The 18,687-nt window shown below is 43.6% G+C and overlaps 1 protein-coding gene and 1 long non-coding RNA gene across 5 annotated transcripts in view; one reads left to right on the plus strand and one right to left on the minus strand.

Moving 5' to 3' along the window:
* Positions 1-17,137, minus strand: part of LOC137770750 (uncharacterized) — a 43,451-nt gene extending 26,314 nt beyond the window's left edge. For both annotated transcript variants that reach the window (XR_011075221.1, XR_011075222.1), the window contains exons 1-4: positions 16,394-17,137; positions 14,080-14,510; positions 13,925-13,980; positions 13,395-13,482 (exon numbers count right to left, since the gene is read on the minus strand). This is a non-coding gene — a long non-coding RNA (uncharacterized lncRNA). The remainder of the gene's footprint in view (positions 1-13,394; positions 13,483-13,924; positions 13,981-14,079; positions 14,511-16,393) is intronic.
* Positions 17,138-17,253: 116 nt separating this feature from the next.
* TNC (tenascin C) overlaps positions 17,254-18,687 on the plus strand; it is a 92,206-nt gene continuing 90,772 nt past the window's right edge. For 2 of the 3 annotated variants that reach the window (XM_068553623.1, XM_068553625.1), the window contains exon 1: positions 17,254-17,470. The gene's annotated coding sequence lies outside the window, so the exon portion shown is untranslated. The remainder of the gene's footprint in view (positions 17,471-18,687) is intronic. The other variant, XM_068553624.1, reaches the window with a different exon arrangement.

The raw sequence follows: 18,687 nt of genomic DNA on the forward strand, positions 1-18,687 counted from the left end.
GCTAAGACCCAGGTCTCGAAGGAAGTGAGGTTGGAATCTGGGCTTTGCCCCTTAGTAGCTCTTGCCCTTTGGGTGAACCAGCTTTGCTCACCCTCTATTATATCAGCTCTCAGGTGGGGATGCTAATCCACACACACATCACTGTCTTAGAATGACAGGAGATGATACTTGTTAAACACATAACACAAGTCGTGGACTATTATAAACGCTCAATTTTGAGTACCCATTCTTACTCTTTCATATGAAATACAAAACCTTCAAGATTTCTATCATTTATATACTTCTTTTAAAAAAGTTACTGAGTACTTACCACCTGTCATGACAAACATAAAAAAATACACAGACAGAAATATCCAGTCCCTCAAAAGAGGATACCGATATCTTTTGGCTTTTTCTATTGCTCAGCTTTCTTCCCTTTAACAGACAGAATTGCAAATGAACTCCTCTCTCCTCGCCCGTCTTGCAGTAAGTTTGGGCCTCGGAAGGTGAAAGGCCAGCCCACAGAGCACCAGGCAACTGTGGGTCTCCGAGCCAGAGCTGCTGCTGATGTAATCGGATCTAGCCACAGAGACTGTGACTAAGTGAAGCCCCATCCGCTGTGAGGTTTCCCTCTGGTCCCAGGAGGGACCAGAGCAGGATATGAGGCGGCAGCGCCAGCGAGGTGCGTGGTCTGCGCGGAAATGGTGAGATTCCCCCGCGTGTACTGTGTCTCACCACAGGCCCGTGTGGGTCTCCCCAGCATGACGTCATCCTGGAGCTCCCAGGCTGGAGATGTGGGTGTGTGTGAGCGTTCACATGGTGGGGGGTGTGGGGGGGAGGGGCGGGGCATGGAGGGCATAAATCAGGGTTTCTCAGTCTCGCCACTGTTGACATATTTGTGTGGGATAATTCTTTGCTGTGGGGGCGGCAGGGCTGTCTGTACATTGTAAGATATTCAACAGCATCCCTGGCCCCTACCCACTAATTTCCAGTAGCACTTCCCCCCAAGTTGTGGTAGCCAAAACGTCTCCAGTCATTTACAAATGCCCCGCGGGGGGCTAAATCACCCTCTGTTGAAAACCCACTGGCACAGACCAAAGAATGAAACAAATCAGGCCTCTTCTTATTAAAGGCAGGGGTAAGAATTCAGGGGAAACATAAAATACAGTAACTCTCCAACTCCTTATCTAGTTTTAGAAGTGAAGTAAAAAGCTGGCGTTAGCTTTGTTTGATCGTTCAGATGATATTTGTTCAATAAAGAGGCAAAGGTATTGATAGAAGTAATACTAATTACCAACTATTCAGCAGTTCTATAAGCTTAGCTCTTCTAAGCACTGTATCTCACTGACTCTGAATGACAGACCTGAGCGTAGGTGTTCTTATCTCCATTTTACAAATGAAGACATTGAGGCCCCGGGAGGTGAACAGTCTTGCCCAGGAGCCTACAGCTCAGGAGCAACTGAGCAACTGAGCTGGGATCTGAACCCAGGTCTGCGTGATTTAAGGTCCAAACTCAGAGCCATTGCATTATCTTAGCCCATTATTGTGGAGTCTGTATGCAACGTTATAAAAATTCCAAAGCCGGTGATTTAAACCAATGAGTATCTAATGAGAACGTCTACCTTCAACATCAGCCTAGACAAACGGTGGGTGGATTTGAGTGAAAGAATCAGACCTCCATGCTCTTACTTAAACAAGACTAACTAACCCACATTTATAAATCAACATGAGATAGTACATAATTAACCCTTTAATTGGTGGCACACGTTAAAGGTGTATAACCAGAATGCTAAAGAGAAAGAATATGGTTTAATGCCTGTGTCCCTGAATGGGGTGGCCCATATACCGTGAGGCTCCTCAGTGAGGACTTGGAGCTGAAAGCATGTACTTGGCATTGGACGGTCCTGGGTTCTAACCCCCACTCTGACACTTACCAGCTATGTGACTTTGGGCAGAACACTTTACAACTGGGAGCCTAGCTAACTCCTCAGTAGGATGGAGATTAAAATACTGACCTCTCAGAACTGAACTGAGAACAGGTAGTGGGAACCAACATACAGTGTCCTGGGCTTCCCTGGTGGCACAGTGGTTAAGAATCCGCCTGCCAAGGCAGGGGACACGGGTTCGAGCCCTGGTCCGGGAAGATCCCACATGCCGCGGAGCAACTAAGCCCGTGCGCCACAACTACTGAGCCCGCACACCTAGAACCCGAGCTCCGTAACAACCGCAACAAAGAGTAACCCCCCGCTCGCCGCAACTAGAGAGAGCCCGCGCGCAGCAACGAAGACCCAACGCAGCCAAAAATAAGTAAATAAATAAATATATTTATTAAAAAAAAAAAAAACAAACATACGGTGTCCTACAGCCACCTGGCTTTTCTTTCATCACACCCATCACTTTTGTAATTATATGCTTATTTGTATATTTACATGTTTAATGGATCTCTCACCCAGGATTTTGAAAGTTCTATAAGAGCGGGGACTGTCTCTCTTTTATTCATTGCCTCTCCAGCACCTGACATAGTACTTGGTACATAGTAGATAGTCATTTTTTTTTTTTTTAATTATTTATTTATTTATTTATTTTTGGCTGTGTTGGGTCTTCGTTTCTGTGCGTGGGCTTTCTCTAGTTGCGGCGAGTGGGGGCTACTCTTCATTGCGGTGCGCGGGGCTCTCACTGTCGCGGCCTCTCTTGCTGCGGAGCACAGGCTCCAGACGCGCAGGCTCAGTAATTGTGGCTCACGGGCCTATTGCTCCGCGGCATGTGGGATCTCCCCAGACCAGGGCTCGAACCCGTGTCCCCTGCATTGGCAGGCGGATTCTCAACCACTGCGCCACCAGAGAAGCCTGACAGTCATTTTTTAAATGTTGAGTGAATAGTAAATGTTAATGCATTCTTTCTCCCTGAATTTTCTTCTAAGATAATGAGTTTCCTGACACTGGAAGTATTCAAGCAATGGAACAATTAGATTCTCTATTCCTCTGTGTCCCTATCATCGTCTCTTATGGGGCCTTTCACCACAGCACACATCACACTGTTTTGCAATTACCCGTTTCTGCGCCTGTCTTCCCCATGAGTCTATAAACTCCTTCAGAGCTGAATGGATCACCTTTTAATCCCTGTGCCATGGTTCCAAGTCTAATAAATAAAATTTGCAAAGTAAAGACATTGATACCTCAGAGGGCATCCATCGACCAAATTAGAACTCAGACAAAGTTACCACTCTGTTTTCTTCCAAGTCACCAATTCTAAGCCTCAGCAACTCTAACTGCTGCCAGCTCTGCTCACACAACATCCAACAATCAGGAACAAAAGACTGGGGTGTTATTTCTATTGTTTCAGACAAGCATAGATAATCAATAACTCTGTATTAAATTAAATTGGCCTCTTTTACAAAGAAAAATTGTGAGCCAGATTTTCCATATCAAACTCTGCACTTCAAAGATGATTAAATTCAAGCATTCATAAAACAAATATCGATAGAGTGCCAGCCACTGTTCAAGGCTCTGGTTAAATCCTGTTGGGTCATTCAAGATGGAGAGAATGATTTTGACATTGGGCATTCTTCTCATTTCCCCAAAGGAAACCAGATGTTCCTATTGGATTGTTCGGGTTAGACAGCAAAAAAGGAGCTCAGAAATCTTGGAGATAAACTCTTCATCCTCCAGTCTCAGCACCTTTGGAGAAGGGAACCTCTGATGCTCAAAGGAAATAGTTAATTAAGCCACAAATACTTCCTAGCCAAAGGGAAGGCTCCTCCAAAGCAGAATGCTTAGGCATTGGAAAGGCTGGCATACCTGTAGATCTCATCTCTCTAATCACCATGCAACTTCCCTGAAAACAGGAATAGCTATTACTTCATCTGTGATTGTTCTCCGGGGGAAGAAAGAAGAAAATAGCATTTTTTGTGTCTGGGGACATAAGCTGATAGCCTTATGTATATAACGCAGTAGCAGGTACAATACAATACTGGAGGATAAGAAACATTTCATTTCTTTCTCTTCATTTCTCTCAACCATGCCATGCTGCGCTAAGTCCCCACCAAAGTAACTGGTAAAATAAAATAAAAGAAAACCCAAATAACTGGTAAAATTTAATCTCAGCTGTGTTGGAAATTGTTTCTCTTACAAACTGGCTTATTCAAGAGTCCAGGGGTCTTACGTGGGCCCAGAACATCTGGGAACCAGTTGCATGCCTCGTTCCTCTCTGGCCACGGCAGGTATCCTCATTGTGCAAGCCTGCACCCCTAGAAGTGGGTGGCTTTGCTCTTTCCATACCCCACCATGGTGCTGGGATCTTAGTAAGGCCTAAGCTCATTAGTTGAACTAATATGTAAGTGCCATTTTTGTAGATCAAATGTAGTCAAATACCAGCAATTTTATATAAATCACCTATTGACTAAGTGTGCAAACAAGACTGCAACTTGCTAAAGAGCCAAAGCACTTCTACTTCTTTGGAAAACAACCATGTGCTACTAATTTCTGCTCATTAAACAGAAATTTAATCTTCTGGGATCTTCTCCCAGAAGATCCCACGCTGGCAATACTATACGAGCTTAGAAGAACTACTGGCAGAATATACTTCAAAGTTAGCACCCCTCAGCTGGTCTCCTACAATGCAGCTGTCTCACTGATTCATCCTGGCCCCCGCCCCCTCCTGTCTATGGGGATTATCAGGTCTTCACTGTAATTTCCTTATAAAGTATTTCCATGGAGGAAATCGTCTATCATCTGCCTTAAGGAATGAGTCATGTATCTATACTGTCAGAAGAGTACTCTCCCCATATCCCATTCATCTGCAAGCCGAATCCAAGCCTGGCCTGGGCAGGTGTTCCAAAGCATTTAGAAAGCCTTTGAACTTCCCCTACAGAGGCCGCTGTCTGAGACAGTGTCTGAAAGACTTGCTTGACATATCACTAAGGGGATCTTTTGGTCCCCACACACCATAACTCCCTCGGATGAGATCACTGAGCCAAATGGAAACCAGAGGGAAGCAGAAGAGAGAGACAGGGTTTGTAGATCGTGCACAGAAGCACAGACGGAGTGGGGAGCCTGGCATGTGTCTGCTTGCCCCTCTCAGTCACCTTTTTTGTCTTTTCTAAGTAGAAAAAGCTCGATCTATGTGAAGGATTTTTTTAACCTATAAACTCCTCTGGTGTTTGTGGGTCTTACAGAAATCTCGACAAGTTGCTTCCTCCATGTGAAACATTACAGAATGAGAAGATCTGGATTGTAGCCTCAGCTAACTATGATTCATAGTGTGTGGGCAAAGCAGGCAATGCTCCGGGCCTCCTTTTCTTATCGCACATTTGAGCACGATGACCTCTTAGCTCTTTTCAACTTGACAAGGTGTGCTGTGGACGAACCCTCAGAGTTATAGATGAGCAGCTACTCAGATAAGCTTGACACTCATTAGGGTCAGGCTCACTCTGGAATGATAAGGATGCAGTGTTTTAAGTCCAGTTTCACTCCTCTCCCTGGGCTAAATCACTCAACACTACAGAGTTCCCACATCAAGAGGCCACTTCGAAACTGTCAGGCTAATGGTGGAGGTTGCAGCTCCCTCTGACTTCCCTTTCCCGGCCTGTCTTCCAGCCAACACCTAAAAAGTCATATTAAAGGAGATGGAACAAGAAGGTATTTGAGGTATCTTTGTCTGGTTTAGGTATCAGAGTGATGGTAGCCTCATAGAATGAGTCTGGGGATGTTCCTTCCTCTGCAAATTTTTGGAACAGTTTGAGAAGGATAGGTATTAACTCCTCTCTAAATGTTTGATAGAATTCACCTGTGAAGCCATCTGGTCCAGGACTTTTGTTTGTTGAAAGTTTTTAAATCACAGTTTCAATTTCATTACTTGTGTTTGGTCGGTTCATATTTTCTATTTCTTCCTGGTTCAGACTTGAACGATTGTACCTTTCTAAGAATTTGTCCATTTCTTCTAGGTTGTCCATTTTATTGGCATATATTTGCTTGTAATAGTCTCTTATGATCTTTTGTATTTCTGTGATGTCAGTTATAACTTCTTTTTCATTTCTCATTTTATTGATTTGAGCCTGCTCCCTTTTTTTCTTGGTGAATCTGGCTAAAGGCTCATCGATTTTGCTTATCATTTCGAAGAACCAGATTTTAGTTTCATTGATCTTTTCTATTGTTTTCTTTGTGTCTATTTCATTTATTTCCGCTCTGATGTTTATGAATTCTTTCCTTCTACTAGATTTACACTTTGTTTGTTCTTCTTTCTCTAGCTGCTTTAGGTGTAAGGTTAGGTTATTTATTTGAGATTTTTCTTGTTTCCTGAGGTAAGATCATATTGCTATAAAACTTAAAACTGCTTTTGCTGTGTCCCATAGGTTTTGGATCATTGTGTTTTCATTTTCACTTGTCTCTAGGTTTTTTGTTTTATTTCCTCTTTGATTTTTTCAGTGATCTATTGGTGGTTTAGTAACATATTGTTTAGCCTCCACGTGTTTGTGTTTTTTTACAGTTTTTGTTTTCTTGTACTAACAAGAAATTACAGGCCAACATCACTGATGAACATAGACGCAAAATCCTCAACAAAATATTAGCAAACTGAATCCAACAATACGTTAAAAGGATCATACACCATGATCAAGTGAGATTTATCCCAGGGATGCAAGGATTTTTCAGTATCCACAAGTCAATCAGTATGATACACCACATCAACAAATTGAACAATAAAAACCATACGATCATCTCAATAGATGCAGAAAAAGTTTTTGACAAAATTCAACACTCACTTATGGTAAAAACTCTCCAGAAAGTGGGCATAGAGGGAAACTACCTCAACATAATTAAGCCCATAAAAGACAAACACACAGCAAACATCATTCTCAATGGTGAAAAACTGAAAGCATTTCCTCTTAGATCAGGAACAAGACAAGGATGTTCACTCTTGCCACTTTCATTCACAGTTTTGGAAGTCCTAGCTATGGCAATCAGAGAAGAAAAAGAAATAAAAGGAATCCAAATTGGAAAAGAAGTTAAACTGCCGCTGCTAAGCTGTTTGTAGATGACATGATACTATACATAGAAAATCCTAAAGATGCTACCAGAAAACTTCTAGAGGTCATCAGTGAATTTGGTAAAGTTGCAGGTTACAAAATTAATACAGAGAAATCTGTTGCATTTCCATACAGTAACAACGAAACATCAGAAAGAGAAATTCAAGAAACAACTCCATTTACCATCACATCAGAAAGAATAAAATACCTAGGAGTAAACCTACCTAAGGAGACAAAAGACCTGTACTCCAAAAAATATAAGATGCTGATGAAAGAAATCGAAGGTGACATAAACAGATGGAAAGATATACCATGTTCTTGGATTGGAAGAATCAATACTGTCAAAATGACTATACTACCCAAGGCAATCTACAGATTCAATGCAATCCCTATCAAATTACCAATGGCACTTTCCGTAGAACTAGAACAAAAAACCTTAAAATTTGTATGGAGACACAAAAGACCCTGAATAGCCAAAGCAATCTTGAGAAAGAAAAACGGAGCTGGAGGAATCAAGCTCCTTGACTTCAGACTATACTACAAAGCTACAGTAATCAAAACAGTATGGTACTGGCACAAAAACAGACATATAGATCAATGGAACAGGATAGAAAGCCCAGAAATAAACCCACACCCCTATGGTCAGTTAATCTACAACAAAGGAGGCCAGACTATACAATGGTGGAAGGACAGTCTCTTCAACAAATGGTGCTGGGAAAACTGGACAGTTACATGTAAAAAAATGAAATTAGAACACTCTTTAACACCATACACAAAAATAAGCTCAAAATGGATTAAAGACCTAAATGTGAGACCGGACACTATAAAACTCTTAGAGGAAAACATAGGCCGAAAACTCTCTGACATAAATCACAGCAATATTTTTTTCAATCCTTCTCCCAGAGTAATGGAAATAAAAACAAAAATAAACAAATGGGACCTAATTAAACTCAAAAGCTTTTGCACAGCAAAGGAAACCATAAACAAAATGAAAAGACAACCCACCGATTGGGAGAAAATATTTACAAATGATGTGACCGACAAGGGATTAGTCTCCAAAATTTACAAACGGCTCATGCAGCTTAATATCATTAAAACAAACAACCCAATCAAAAAACGGGCAGAAGACCTAAATAGGCATTCCACCAAAGAAGACATATAGATGGCCAAGAGGCACATGAAAAAATGTTCAACATTGCTAATTATTAGAGAAATGCAAATCAAAACTACAATGAGCTATCACCTCACACCAGTCAAAATGGCTATCATCAAAAAATCCACAAACAATAAATGCTGGAGAGGGTGTGGAGAGAAGGGAACCCTCCCACACTATTTGTGGGAATGTAAATTGGTATAGCCCCTATGGAGAACAGTACGGAGGTTCCTTAAAAAACTAAAAATAGAGCCACCATATGATCCTGCAATCCCACTCCTGGGCATATATCCAGAGAAAAACATGGTCTGAAAGGACACATGCACCCCAACGTTCATTGCAGCACTGTTTACAATAGCCAAGACATGGAAGCAACCTAAATGTCCTTTGACAGAGGAATGGATAAAGAAGATGTGGCACATATATACAATGGAATATTACTCAGCCATTAAAAAGAATGAAATAATGCCATTTGCAGCAACATGGATGGACCTAGAGATTGTCATACTGAGTGAAGTCAGTCAAACAGAGAAAGAGAAATATTGTATGATATCGCTTATAAGCAGAAGCTAAAAAGAAATGATACAAAAATGAACTTACTTACAAAACAGAAACAGACTCACAGACTTAGAGGACAAACTTATGATTACGGGGGGTGGGGGGAAGGGTGGGAGGAAGGGATAGTTAGGGAGTTTGGGATTGACATGTACACACTGCTATGTTTGAAATGGATAACCAGCAAGGACCTACTGTATAGTACAGGGAACTCTGCTCAATGTTATGTAACAACCTAAATGGGAAAAGAATTTGAAAAAGAAATGTATATGTATGAAAGAATCACTTTGCCGTAGACCTGAAACTATCACAACGTTGTTAATCAGCTATATGCCAATATAAAAGAAAAATTAAATTAGAAAAAAAGAAAGTATTCTAGAATCTAGTGAGATGGAGTTACTATTTTTAAGCCCCTGTTATGCACAAGGCAGGCCCATTTAGCCCTTGTTATCAGTTTCCTACGGCTGCTTTAACAAATCACCACAAACTTAGTGGCTTAAAAGAACCGAAGTTTTTTCTCTTACAGTTCTGGAAGGAAGAGTCTGAAATGAGTTTTACTCAGCTTAAATCAAGTTGTCCACAGGGCTGGGTCTTTCTGGAGGCTCCAGAGAAGAATCTGTTCCTTGCCTCTTTTAACGTCTGGTAATGGCCAGCATTCCTTGGCTTGTGGCCACATCACTTCAATTTCTGTTCCCTGGTCACATTGCCTTTTCCTCTCCTGTAAGCAAATCTCCCTCCGCCTACTCTTATAAGATCGCTTGTGATTGCATCCAGGATAATCTCCTCGTGTCATAATCCTTAAATGACATCTGAAAAGTCCCTTTTGCCGTATAAGGCAACATTCACTGGTTCTGGGAAATTAGGGTATGGCTATCTCGGGGGAGCCATTATTCAACCTACTACAGTCCTGTCAGCTCTGTGAAGGGAGTACCCTCACTCCCATTTTACAGACAAAGACACAGATGGGGCTCATAGAAGTGAAGGAATTTGAAACATTTCACACACTAGTAAATGGCAGAGTGGGGATTAAACCTAAGTCTGTCTATTTTCCAGTCACGGGCTTCTTATTTTATACCATTGTACCCAAAATACAGTCAGGGAGGAAGAATTTTTCTCTCCCCTTCTAGGTCCTTCTGGCTGATCTAAGAGTTAAATTGACATGAGGCAGATTAACAAGAGAAAATCAAACAAAAGTTTAATAACATGTATACATGGCAGAGACCCAGAGAAACTGAGTAACTCTCCAAATGGCTGACACCCTCACCTTAAATACCATCTTCCTCTAAAGACAAAAGAGCATGTTGGAGTAGCTGGGACTTGAAAGGGGAGAAAGGAAATTCATATGGAAATGGAAAAGCAAATGTTTGGTAAACAAATGTTTGCTGGGCCTCAGCAGAGACAATGGGACAGAGAGTAGACTCTGATCTCCAGGCCCTGCTCAAGTTTCCTTCACCACCATGCCCAACCTGTATTCTTTGCAGATACCTCTCCTGATAGCTCTATTCTAGGACAGGCCTTTTACCTAAATTCTTTAGGCAGCTAAGGCGTAGGTAAAATGAAAGAATTCTTGAGTCTTTTGGGCCTCGATTGTTTTCAGCTCAAAATAATCTCTATGACAAAGTTTGGGGATGGCAAACGTTGCTCCCCTACAAGACTGATAACACAAGACCCTTTATAAATGGTTTCCGCGGTGGAAATCAAAGAGCCCAGTATTTTGCACATGGAGACTTCTGCCAAACCATGCATTGGCTCTGTGACTTTAAGCAAGTCCCTTGACCTCTTCTCACCTGTAGTATGGGGGAAGCTTAGGTGTGAGGATTGAAATAATGTCACTACTTTGTAACTGTTACTAGAAATATAAGTGGGTATATTTGCCATCAATCATGCCATTGGAAGGCTGTGGGGTAGGGAAGGAGTACAGGTGAGACTGCTCTGTCAGGACCAAGACCAGCCCAGGGGAACTCCCCAGGCAGGAAAGTGATTCCCATACCTCTGTGATAGCTGTACATCAACCTCTAGGCCCTGCTGGGGGAGCTTCTAGCTCTGAGGCAAGCGATACCATCCGGCCAACTCTGACTAGGGGAGGATTTTCCATCACCACCTGAAGACACAGAATGTATAAAGACTTGGAAAATGACAGGAGAACAGGACCCTTAAAGCCTGCTGTTGATTGCATGTGCACAGCAGGATGGAGGGGGACCTATGAAGGATGTTTAAGTAAACAGAGTAACCAGTACACTCAGTTTGGTCAACCTAGGAATCCCAAGGCCTGTAACAAAAGGTGCTATGTATTTTTTTACATGCTCACACATTTTTTTTCCTTTAACCTTTTTTATTTTAGTGAGCTCATATGTTTTGGAACATAGCTTGAGGTTATCTTTTCCATCATTTAAAAATGAGAAAATAAAGGCCCAGAATAGAAAAGCGACTTACCTAGAATAGCCAATAGGCATCATTTTGAGATTATTTTAGAGTGTAGCAAGCATAAACATTTGATTAAGTGTATTTCCTTTAATCTTGAGAATAACTCTAAGAAGTACCAGTTATTAATGTCCCCAGTTTACAAACGAAGGACCGATAACAAAGGAGTAAAATAATTTGTCCAAGGCCCCACTTCTTTTCCTAACTAGTTAGTGGTTGAATTAGGACGGGAACCAAAACCACGCCAGTACTTTCACAACTCCAGCATTAGCACTGACAGACATGGACTTCTCATGGCCTCTTGCTGCCACAGTACCCGAAGAAACACAAGCAAAGCCCCTCTTGCCTCATTAGACTGTTATGCACAAACTCCATAATCACTCAGGGTGGTCCATCCGAGTCCAAGAATGTCATTTTTGCCTTTGGGTACCTGTTAAATTAAGTACGTGAGGAAGCACCCCCAATCACAGGATGTTGGGGATAGAGCCCACAGCCTGGGTTTGGATCTTCTTGCTGTCATTCATTACTCACGTGACTCGGACAATTTACTTAAGCTCTCTGTTCCTCACCGCTCCCATCTGCAAAATGGGAATAATGATAGTATCAACCCAATGGGCTCACTGTACAGATCGCTGAACTTCATATACGCAAACCACTTAAAAAGTGCCTAACAGGAACAACTCAGTCAATGTGAGCCACTCTTATCCATCTTTGTCCACAAAAGAAATCTAAGAAAAACCAAGAAGAGAAATAAAGAAAAGGGACAAATTAAACATCCTCACAAGTATCTAACTCAGTTGTGACAAATCAGTCCAAAAAAATTCAATCTGCCTTGGCTTCAAAGCTGTGTATTCCCTCTGCGACCTGCGTTAAGTCCTGAGATCCTCTGACTACTCACATTCATCACAGCAGCCTGCGCGCACACCAGTAAACATGATCAAAACCATCCCCTCAGCTCTTCTACAACTCCAGACCTTCCAACTCAGCACTGGTCGATGCTCATCGTTTGAATCCTTCCCTCTTCCCCTTTGGCTCCAGCTAAGAGGTCATCCTTAGAAAGTATTAGCAAACAAGACAGCACCTGGTGGTTTCAACTCCCTTCTCTCCCCTGCTAACCCCTGCAGAGCCCAGAAATACTTTAGGTGGAAGCTGGGATCATGCACAACACAGCCGTGCCAAGTGTGAGCTTTCGACTGCAATTTGGGGCAGAGGGGATCATTCATCATCAAAAAAATCTGCATAAGGCGTCACAGTTTACTGAGCACTTTCTCTTCCACTCTCTTACTTGGTCTTCACACCAACTCTGGGAGGTACTCGAGGTAGGGATGTTTTATCTGTCTCACTAATGAGGAATCTGAGTTTCAGAGAAGAGATATGATTTTCTCAAGATAATTCACCTTGTAAATGGTCAAGATGATTGGAGCCCAAAACTGCTTGTGCCAATCTTATGCCTTTTCCGTCTTCTCCATCATTCGGCCAATCAATCACTCATTTCACGGGAACATTAACTGGCTTCCCGGTGCTTTGAGAAGGAAGGCACAGTTCTTGGCCCCAGGGGACTCTCACAGTCCCTTTGGGGAATTGGGTGAGTAAATCAGTGATAACAGTAAACACTCTAATCATCTAATAAATCATTTCAAGGAAGTTTTGTGGTTTACCTAAATTCTGCCACAGATCACATGCCATTCTAAAAACCATGATATGCAGGAACAATATTAAAAATAATTAACTAGTGGCAAGGCATAGGCGCCAACAATAAACAGACACTGGTTCTAAACAGATCTGTTAGTAAGCACGTGAAAAGTGACAGTGCCTACCCTCAAAGTGTTCATGGCCTAATGAGCTAAAAAGGCAATTATACAGTGTGCTAAAAATAAAAAATGGAAGTCTGGGTGAGCATGGATGAGGTGCCCTTCTCTCTGAATGTAAGGTTATGGAAACTGTCTTAGAAGTAAATCTTGAAAATAATATAGGAACTTGCCATGAGGATAAAGTCCAGGGAGGGTTATTCTGGGGACTGGGAATGTACAAAGGCTTGGAGGCCTCTAAATTATTCTTTTGATTTTTTTACTTAGCATTTTTAAGTTGCTAAGATCCTTAGGAATCACTCATTTTGTAACCAGTACACCAAGAGCCAGAGAAGAGAAGAGATTTGCCCAAAGTCACACAGTAAGTTATGCATCCTCAGGACCCAAACCTACTGTAAACCAGAGTTCTTTCCACTTTTCCACGCTGACCAGAGAGCCTACTTATTGGTTGACTCACCCTATTCCAGCCGGCAGGGAAGCTCTCCTCTATCTTGCCACTCATTCAATGACCAATGACGTCTTTGAGCTTTTTCGTCCTTTGTTGTCTAAGGAGAAGTGAGAAGAGATGGAGAGGAAGAGCCCTGAACAAAGCCTTGCAGACAGCAAGTCGGGGAAACTTGACCCTAAACAAATGCATCTAATTGAATGACTAGCCCACTGTGTTGGACTCAAGCTCCTTCATTGCTTTGGGAGAGATTTCTGGCAAATATAGAGTCACATGGGACTTTTGGACGGGAGTTAGCACACTGGATGAATCCCAAGAAGAGGAGGAAGAGGTTGGGAGCAGTGGGTAAGCAAGGGGGGGGTGTGTGGAAATCAAGGGGTCCCGTGGGAAGTAAATGCTAGACTTCTCAAAGAAATGGACGCTCAGCTTCCTCAGAGAGTGCCCAGTCCTGGCCGATATTCTACTCCCTGGCTGATCTATCTCGAGAAAGAAAAAAAAGTATTGCATCTAACAGACCTTCAAGGTAATGAGAGTGATCTCACCTGAGGTGAAGCTCCGCACCCCCTCGGGCCTCCAAACCACGTTGTCCTCTGGCAACCTGTGAATGAGGATAGCAAACGAGCAACGACAAAATCAGGCTTTGGCCGAGAACTCCGTGCAGAGGCGGAGTTCACAAGCGTTCACTCTGCCCTCTCACCTTCCTGCTAAGCTGGAAGGTCTGGAGCTGTGGAAGGGCTGAGGGGCTGGTTTTGGTCATGTTTGCTGGTGTGCGCGCAGGCTGCCGTGATGAATGCACGTGAGTCAAAGGATCTCAGGACTTCACGCAGGTTACAGAGGGAATACACAGCTTTGGGAAAAAGTGTTCACCGTACTGAGCAGAGGGCCACCATAAGACACCGGATGCCAAGAGGTGCAGCCTCTGCCAGACAGGAGGATGAACGGGTATTGATTCCATAAGCATCCTCCGCTGTAATGTCTAATGTGGTTTGGTTGCTCAGTTCTGACCTTGACGACCATCTTCATGGAAAGCAGCCGAGGTGGCCTTGGGTAAGTCATTTCTCTTCTCTGGGCCCCCTCTCCTCACCTGTGAAATGGATGTGTTGGGGAATCTAGTTTCCCTCTTATGTTCTAAGGGTGAAAAAAGAAGAATTTAATTATAAAGCACAGCATGTCAAACATTCACTTGTTCCTCCATTACTTCTTTCATTCAGTAAACATTTACTGAGCTCCTACAATACGCAAGGCTCTGTGCTAGGCAAGGAAAAGCAGGTGTGATCACTGCCCTCTGGAGGCCTAGCAGGTAGGAAGAAAAACAAGACATACGTATAATTATACCATGTAGAGTCAATGAATGTCCTAACAGAGCTACAACATGCATGGAAGCATTTCTTGTGGAAGACATCTAGGAAGCAACATGGTGAAGTTAGATCAGAATTGGATGCCAAGTGGATGTGAGAAGGTGGACGTGAGGATCCCAGGTAGAGTACGGCGTTAGCAAAGGTTCAGGTATTGGAGAGCACAAGGTGCATGCAGACCTATTTGCCTGGAAGGGAGGCTGAAAAAAGTCCAGAGATAGATGAAAACAAGTGCCTTATCTGGGCTCCTCTTACTTAAAAGCCAAGGTATGGCTTAAGATGCCACACAGGTTTTGGAGAAAACTCCTTTTACAAGTAGCCTCTGCTAAAAATATACAAATAAAGCTAATCATCTCTGGAATACACTTCTATGATAGTTAACTTAATGCTTAATAATATTCTTGTTTGTTTGTTCCACTGGCCTGTTTCCTGCCTTGAGGGCCAGCCTGGTCATATTTGGCTTTGTTTTCCCTGTGATTGGCTAAGCCACTTGTAGTAGGAATACTACAAGGATGGGGGGCTGGGTTTGGGAAGTTCCCAGAAGAAGCCATATGTTATCACCCAGCTTTCTAGCACGTGCTCTTATTCCATTTAAATATACATACGACTGCAAATATGTACTGATTATGCATTATATGTAAATGTAGTCTATATGCCATATGACATGTATAATATACTATTCTAATATTTCTATTCCCTAACCCAGGAGATAAACTCAGTAGACTTTGAGAAGCCAAGAGAAATGGAAGCACTCACTACTGGTAAAAAGACACGGCCTCATGCTACTACAATACGCTTTAGCTAAAACACAGAGTTAAAAACTTCCAAAACAACCAACATATGAATCAGCCAAAATAATTCGTAAGTTCAAATGAGTTGTCTTGTGACATGACTATTTATGGGCTTTCTTGTTGTCTGGGAGGGTCACTTAAGCAGAGAATCCTAGGATACTGGGGCCAGAGAGGCCACAGGGATGACCTAATCTTGTCCCACTTTTTTCAGATTGGGAAACTGAGGCCCACAGCAATAATAATAAGTATGGGGGTGATACCATTCAGTACTGAAAACAGGCAGATAGTTGAAACCTCTGTTATTCATACTTGATTTTTTTTAAAAATCAAGGATCTCTGAATTAGCTCTATGGAACAAAGAAACATATCTTCCATATACAAATATGGCAGTGATTTTTATACAAGCAGTGTTACAATCTAATAGGGCATAAAACATTGTTTAAATATCATCTTACAATGTTCCTGGGCAGTAACGTGTAATAGAAAGAACTGTGAAGCCCAGTGTTGTCATTTAAATGCTCCCCAGGTGTATTCCCTCAGTGAGGTTCATTACTTCTCCGAACTTCAGTTTCTGCGTCTGTAAAAAGGGGACAGCACATGTGTCTATCTCACTTTCTGGTTCTGAGGATGTAATGAAAGCACGTCTATAAAGTACCTTGGGCGGCACCTAATATAGAATTAATAAAGGAGGGTCTAGCGGTAGCTACAGGTTACACGATGCCTCATTTCCCTCCAGGATCCCAAAAAGTACTAAGTGCTGTGACAAGCTCAAGCGTGGGTGCCCTGGCCTGGCCTCTTCCCCCCCTCCCTCCCATGCCTGTGTGTGCCCTGAGGATACCCAATGCATGCTAACCACCAAACTCACCGATGACTCAGAGCTTGGAAAGAATCCACAGCAGGCTGGAGAGCAAAGGCGCAGCTTATGTTTCAAAGATTAACTTGTTACTTTTTTTTCTTATGGTGGGCACCTTTCAGCATTGAGAAGAAACCTCGGAGACCTTTCTTTAGGAGACGCAGCTTAGAAGACAGGACCAGGCACAGGGCGTGTTCAGTGTCAAAAAGCTGCTCCCCTGTAGTGCACCGGGGCTGGGACAATACCGCCTCCAGGCAGCTGGACAGGACTGTGGCTGTCTCCCCAAAAGGGACTCCAGACTGATCTGTGTTCCCAGTGCTTTCCCCACCTGCTGAGAACTAATCCCTTATCTCTCTGCTGGCCCTGAGAAACCCCAAACACTCGCAGGCTTTCGAAAGGCTTTATCTCCTCTTTCCAGGAATTCGGCTCAAGCCCCTCTGCTCTCTCCGAGGTGCCACTGAGCAGCTGCTGCCCAGCGCCCGGGCGGGCTAGCCCCCGGTCTCCTTTCCATGTTTCCAGCCTGCCTGGTGAGAGAGCCAGAGCTGCTGAGTCTTCTCCCTCTCGCTCCCTGGGCTTCTGTCTCACAGTTAGAAAAACCGTCTGCGGAGCAAAGCAAAAACCACTCTTTACTAACAGCTGCTCCCAGTCAGGGGCAGGAGGCGAGGGGAGAGGGAATTCCTACTTTTGCAATAAATTGTATGCAAATAGGTTCTCTTCCTGGCAGAGAGCAGGGAGTGAGTGCGTCTTTCATGAGCTAACCCCGTTCCGCTGGGAGGGCTGTTCCTTTAATTCACCAACTGAAAAAGTGGGAAAGGATGTCTGGAGGCGAGGCATCCCATTACAGAGGAAGGAGCTCGCTATATAAGCCAGCCAAAGCTGGCTGCACTGGCCACAGCCTGCCTACTGTCAAAAGCTCTCCCGCTCGCGCAGACACACACCACCCCCCCACCCCGCCTGTCCGCCACACAAAGACAGCAGGCTCGGGGTGACACTGGGGCAGCGCACCGGGAGCCCCGCTCCTCACGTCCAGGTACTTATTCCATGGAGCTGGTTAACTCAAGGATCTAGGTCTTTCCTAACTCCAGAAAGGTAAGTCTGTTTCACCCCATTTCCAAAGATGTGATACACTGTTTGCATTTCCGGGAGCAAATAGGTTGTGGTGTCCTAATTATAAAACTTTTGCCTTATCTTGGCTGCTGGCAAAATGGGGTATTTGCTGTGATCGGATGCACCTTGACTTGTTTTCTACTTGCCCCCTTCCAGTCTGGTAGATTTCTGTCTGCTTGTTTTAGTTCTACGAATAGTTCCACGTGCAAGGAACTTTTTAGGAAGTTTTTATCTCTGTCCTTCTTCTGAGGGAAAGTAAGAATTTATTCTTAACTCCCTACCGGGCTGATTCACCTGTGAATATTTTTGTTTGAGGGTTAAGGAAGTAGAGTTTGAAAGCGGAGTTTGCTCATGGCCTTACTTTGGGGTGGGTTGGGGGAGATTGATAGACGATGGTAGAAGGACAATAGAATTTTACATCTCAACAGCCCTTACCTTACAGTTTACAAAGAGTTGTGTATCCATCCCCGTGTTCCACAACATCCACCTTGTAGTCAGACATGGAAAGGGATGAGGGCTGGGGGACAGAACAGAGAAGGTAACTCCTAGGGCCAGGTGGACAAGTGCAGACTAGGAGACGGGAGTGGCGGACACTGGCTTCTGTTCTGAAGGGCCGGGGGACTCCCCATGGATACCTCCTGATTCATTGATCCCTGGGCTGGGTACCTGGGCATGTCTGGGGTGCTTAGAGCCAGCAGTATCCCCTATATTTCTAGAATCACCTCTCCGTCCTCATCTCTCATCGCAGAAAGCCCTGAGAAACAACTGCCCCTAGGGATGGGAAGCACACCTCCCCTGGCCGACTGTGGAAGGAACGCAGGGGTTTCTTGTTCCCAGCAGTGCTGTAAGGGGATGAGGAACTTGGGTTTTGAAGCCAGGGATCCTTTTAGTGTCCCCACCACCACCACCACCACCACACACGTGACCCTGATGAAAATATGTGGCCTCTTCGAGCCTCAGTTTTCACTTCTCTAAAATGGGGACAATAACTTCTGTTGTCATTATGAGAAATGAAATATAAAGAGACTGGAAGAGCGAGGGCTCAAGAGCTGGAAGTTTGGGTAGTCGCTGTCATTGCCCCAAACTGCTACCACTTTGGAAGTTAAAAGAGGCACTTAGCCAATCTTGGATTGTTTCTTGTGTGTTCCTCACCCCCCATACCCCCGCTCCCTGTCTTTTTATCTCACCAGGTCTGAGGG

The sequence above is a fragment of the Eschrichtius robustus genome, chromosome 10 (assembly GCF_028021215.1).
Source record: "Eschrichtius robustus isolate mEscRob2 chromosome 10, mEscRob2.pri, whole genome shotgun sequence".
Lineage (NCBI taxonomy): Eukaryota > Metazoa > Chordata > Mammalia > Artiodactyla > Eschrichtiidae > Eschrichtius > Eschrichtius robustus.